This window comes from Chiloscyllium plagiosum, unplaced genomic scaffold (assembly GCF_037043375.1).
Source record: "Chiloscyllium plagiosum isolate Xiang-an unplaced genomic scaffold, Cpla_swu_hap1 HiC_scaffold_8, whole genome shotgun sequence".
In the NCBI taxonomy this organism is placed as follows: Eukaryota; Metazoa; Chordata; class Chondrichthyes; order Orectolobiformes; family Hemiscylliidae; genus Chiloscyllium; species Chiloscyllium plagiosum.
In genome coordinates, this window is record NW_028270146.1 from 74,310,282 (window position 1) to 74,316,281 (window position 6,000).

The following is a 6,000-nucleotide window of genomic DNA, read 5'->3' on the forward strand; positions in this document are numbered from 1 at the left end:
TTTCAGATTACTGCACAAGATACATCTTTTCTGTGTTGCTGGTTTAAATTAAGCAGGAGGGCTTACCCCGTGCCGTAACATTGGCCAGTTTTAATAAACATCTGTTGGATCTCTAAATATCATGTTATCCATGCCTACTTTCTTATGTCTCAATGAATAATATAAGCATTGCTGCGTCAGGTGAAGAAGACACCCGACTGGATGCAAAACCCATAACATCATGAACATCGAATTATCTTGAAGGCTACCTTTTACAATGAGAAGCCTAATGATGGCTTTAACAAATGAGATCATTAGCTAATTAAGAAAGCTTTTCTCTTGGAAAGTCAAGGCTGAGGTATGACTTGAAATAAATCTTAAGAGTGTGATAGGATGGATATTGAGAAGATGTTTCCACTCGTGATTAACCCAAAACTCAAGGCCATAGATATAAGATTGTGGTGTATTACAGATCACTTAGCAAGTGAACACATTTACAAGTAGTTGCAGTGTAGAGCTTTGGAAAGTAACGGAAGACGCTTCAGTTTTTAATGCATTACGGCTGTCTCACTTTTACCATCTGTCATTGGTCTGTTTTGGCAGGATATGCAGATTGACAATCAATCTGTTTGGCTGTGTAATGAATGCACCATCCTGACATGGGACCTGAACACTGGGTTTCTCAGTCCGAGGCAGGGACAAACCTGATGCACCACAAAGTGTACTAAATATAAAGTAATAATAAATCCAATAGGAATTCAGTAAAACTTCTTTGATTGGACAGTATTGAAAATGTGGAATTTGCTACCTGGATTACACCTCTTCCCACCCTACCTCTTGCAAAAATGCCATCCCGTATTCCCAATTCCTCCGCCTCCGCCGTATCTGCTCCCAGGAGGAGCGGTTCCACCATAGAACACACCAGATGGCCTCCTTCTTTAGAGACCGCAATTTCCCTTCCCACGTGGTTAAAGATGCCCTCCAACGCATCTCATCCACATCCCGCACCTCTGCCCTCAGACCCAACCCCTCCAACCGCAACAAGGACAGAACGCCCCTGGTGCTCACCTTCCACCCTACCAACCTTCGCATAAACCAAATCATCCGCCGACATTTCCGCCACCTCCAAACAGACCCCACCACCAGGGATATATTTCCCTCCCCAACCCTCTCCGCCTTCCGCAAAGACCGTTCCCTCCGTGACTACCTGGTCAGGTCCACGCCCCCCTACGACCCACCCTCCCATCCTGGCACTTTCCCCTGCCACCGCAGGAACTGTAAAACCTGTGCCCACACCTCCTCCCTCACCTCCATCCAAGGCCCTAAAGGAGCCTTCCACATCCATCAAAGTTTTACCTGCACATCCACTAATATTATCTATTGTATCCGTTGCTCCCGATGCGGTCTCCTCTACATTGGGGAGACTGGGCGCCTCCTAGCAGAGCGCTTTAGGGAACATCTCAGAGACACCTGCATCAATCAACCAAATCGCCCAGTGGCTCAACATTTCAACTCCCCCTCCCACTCTGCTGAGGATATGGAGGTGCTGGGCCTCCTCCACCGCCGCTCCCTCACCACCAGACGCCTGGAGGAAGAACGCCTCATCTTCCGCCTCGGAACACTTCAACCCCAGGGCATCAATGTGGATTTCAACAGTTTCCTCATTTCCCCTTCCCCCACCTCATCCTAGTTTCTAACCTCCAGCAACTCGACTTGTCCGGACTTGTCCGACCTCCCCAGCTCCTTTTCCACCTATCCACTCCACCCTCTCTTCCCTGACCTATCACCTTCATCTCCTTCCCCACTGACCTATTGTACTCTATGCTACTCTCTCCCCACCCCCACCCTCCTCTAGCTTATCTCTCCATGCTTCAGGCTCTCTGCCTTTATTCCTGATGAAGGGCTTTTGCCCGAAACGTCGATTTTGCCTGTCCTCGGATGCTGCCTGAATTGCTGTGCTCTTCCAGCACCACTAATCCAGAATCTGGTTTCCAGCATCTGCAGTCATTGTTTTTACCATGGAGAATAGTTGAGGTGACTACCATAAATGCTTCTAAAATAATTTTAGCCAAACACTTGAGGGTGAAAGGAACAGAATGTTATGCTGAAAATGTTTGCTGAGCAGGAGAGGTGGGTTCGTTAGAGTCAATTGGTTGGACAGAATGACCTGTTTCTGTGCTGTATGTTATAAGTAACATCTGCTCCTTGCAGTACTGAAAATGTGTTCGTCATTAAACAATGTACCTGTGCTGAGTTGTGGCAGATGAATTCCAAGAGGGATAAGTCTTAAAATTTAGATTTGCATTGTATTGCAGTGGGCAGAAATCATTCAAGTGATTTCATGTAAACAGGTAACACTGAGTGTTTCATTTAAAGATTTTAGTATACACCAATGCTATTCTTCACTCCCTAAACAAGTAATGCAGTAATGGAAATTGGGGTAAAAAGGAATGCCATGCAAGTCAACTGTGCAGCAATTGTGGTCAGTAGAAGTGTTACAGCAATAATAGTTGTGAAGAAGTGTCACTAGACTCAAAATGTTAACTCTGTTTTCTCTCCACAAATACTGCCAGACCCGCTGAGTTACTCCAGCAATTTCTGATTCAGATTTACAGCTTCTGCAGTTCTTTGTTTTATTTCAGCAGTAATAGAAATGGTTTGTACCCATTTTTCTTTTGGAAATGGTTGCTTAATTAAGTAAGAGGGTGGAATTGTAGTAATCTGACGCAGCTCGCTCACTGGAGAATCAGAACTCATCTATATATATTTCACAAAGTATATATAAACCTGTGGCCTGTGGGCGGAAATGTCTGAAGAACTGCAGTTACAGAGATAACAAATTAAAGATTTTTTTTCAACCTTCTCAAAAAAACCTTATTCTATCGCACGTATTTGGCCAGTGATGTGTCAATTAATTATGATTAACACTTTCCCCCAATATTAAGTATGATTTTTCCAAATTGTGTCGAATTTGATCATCTTTCCTGTCCAAACATAAATTGGTTGATGAGTTTCAGAAAGTTATCCACCAGTAATCAGACTGCAACTGAGTCTAGTGAACTTTCAGATTCAGCTCAGTTGTGTGGTGCAGTTGGCTGCATGTTTGGATATCCATCAGTTTTATGGCATGCATTGAATAGTATGAAGGAATTCTAGTGCTTCAACAGTTTTTAGCTGTGCACAGGAATTTACAGAAAAAATTAAATTTTGTCATGGGTATAACAATAAGTAACAGATTGTGGGGCAGAAGTGTAGGAAGCTTTTTTGATACTTTACAGATTAGGCAGTCAAAACATTGCCATGGCAGAACAGATGATGCAAAATCGGCTGTTTTCCAGAAATGGTTATGCTGTCAAAAAGTTGAATGACCAGACAAGATAGTGAACCGCAATGACAGGCACCAATTACACATTGCAACAATTGTTTACTGACATGAGTTCTTCCTGTGACCCATGTGTTTCCTTGTCATAAGAATTGCATGACTGCATTTCACAATATCTGTCCTTTCTGGGATCTATGCTTTAGAGAGGCCCAAGAAAACATGTACCGGCCGAGTCAACTTCTCTCATACTCAGCACCTGCCCATTGCATAATATTCTAGGAGAAAGTGAGGACTGCAGATGCTGGAGACCAGAGCTGAAAATGTGTTGCTGGAAAAGCGCAGCAGGTCAGGCAGCATCCAAGGAGCATCCAAGCCCTTCTTCAGGAAGGCTCATGCCCGAAACGTCGATTCTCCTGCTCCTTGAATGTTGCTTGACCTGCTGCGCTTTTCCAGCAACACATTTTCAGCATTGCATAATATTGTCTTATTGGCCTTCATGGGTAACACTCTGATTCAAGGCTTACTGGTTGCACTCCAGTCATGAATCTCAACTACATAATATGCATTTTTGTTTGGAGAACATGCACATGTTCTTAAGGAACATTCAATGGAAGGCCAAGAGCCAGAGAGAATAAGAGGCACAGACCATATGGCACCATCTGTCTTTCACTCTCTTTCTTAGAATTGTTCTATTTATAAATATGAAAGTTTGATTAAGCCAGTATTTTGTTGAAAGTTGCTTCGCAATAAGGTGCAATGAGGACTGGATAACACTGTTCCTTTTTGCTATTTTTTTGTGTCTCCAGATACAGCAGAAGAAACTGCAAAGAGGCCAATGAACTGCAAGCACCATCCAATTTTGGCGCAAAGCTGGTCCTTTTTTTCTATCCTTTTCTCAAGGATACTGTGTCCTTGATTTTATTCCAGAGGGGTCGTAAAATAGTCTGGGTTCTGAATCACCTGGGTTGGTGCAGAGATTAAAAGGGTATTGGGAAGCCTTTTTGTTTACATGTAAACAGATGAGACTTTAGGCCACAACTTTCATGGTTTAGAAGTAACCTGTATAATGAAAGGGGAGTTGTCAGTCCTGGAAGCTGAAGTCTTGTTTGAGTCAGTTCAGCAGTGGGCAGTGTGGAAACAGGCTGCGAGACCCTCTTTCCTTCAGCCCTTCTAACTGTGACCTGGAAGCCTCTGTTTCATTTTTACTGTGTTTAAGGGGTTTGTTTATTGGGACTGTATTTTTTGGAACAGCATAATTAAGTCTAGTTTGGATAGACTAACTTCTGTGAGTATTCTGTTCTTTGTATTTCATTCTGTAATTTTGTGAATAAATTTTTGTCTGTTTTAAAACTTGGTAGTCAACCTAGTTAACTTACTCTGGGTAATTTTCACTGTACACTTACCAAAACAAATAGCAAAGGTACAGGCTGGGCTGCCTGCTTAAGAATGTTTTGAGTGGTCTGGCCTAGTCCATAACACTTTGCATAAAATGTCAATCATTCCAAGTGACTCAGTATGTCAATTCGATGAGCCAGTGGCACAAGAAAAGGAGCCATCGTCTGGGAAATATTCTTTTCACTTTGATTCACAGCCAATGAAAGCAGGGATCCTAGACGGTCTAGCCTAGTTTTCAAAATAAGGATGCTTTTGAAAATTGAGATGATATAACGTGTGGAGGATTTTAAATGCCATCTAGGAGATATTGATATTCACCAGATGAAAGCTTTGAAGTTTATCATAGTGATGGAATCAGACACACACCAGGAGGTGTTTCACAGGCAGTTGGTCTTCTAGAACTTGAATACTAGACTGCTGGAACCCCTTGGAAAATTATGGCTGTCCTTTGAGCTATGGCCTTCCTGTCTCTTTGAAAAGCAATGACAACTAAAAAGAAAAGCAAGGGTGAGCAAAGAGTTACAGTTAAGAAAAAACACTGAGTATCTTGTGCATCCTGGTGGTGAGATTCAGGTCAAGATGTTTGGTAGATCCTCAAAACAAACCCCTCAGAATTTAATTATTTGTCCTCCAATGTAGAAGAGAATGTGGTTGTCATAAGGAAGGTGGTAGGGTGGGGGCTGGGAGGGGAGGTGTGGAAATGGTGGCAGGGAGCTGAATTTTACTTAACGCATAGGATTAAGAAGGTTCAGTCCCTGGGAGCATCTGAAATTACTGTTGTAGCTGCAAAAAAATTCATGATGGTTTTTGTTTAGACATTCTCTGGCTGACTTTCACTGAAGGGCAGTCTCTGATTTGTCTACACATTTAAGTTGCTGCAGGAGTCCCCCTATAATGTTCTTAATTATGGATATGATGAGGTATGCACCTCTGTAGTCCACTGGGCTCTAGTGATGTTAAAGAGGGATCATAAGTTAAGCCAGTAGTTAGTATCCTTCATAACTCAGGAATGGTGGTGTTGAGTTGTAGAGTAATATGAATGCATCATGACTGCTGTTGATACGTTTATGTGGAGCAAATTGTGCAGATTATCACACGTGAATTGAACATTGAAGCAAAAACTGTTAGTGAGTTCAGGAAAGGAAAACTGGCACATCCACTGAGATATTTAGCAAGTGTTTGAAAGCAGTGACAGGGAGTGACAGGATAGAAGTATCGATTAAGAGAGTTCCAGCAGTGGAAGCAGTGATGAAGGAGCATCAAATTTGATTTTTGGAACATTTAAGAGCTCACTTTAGTTTATT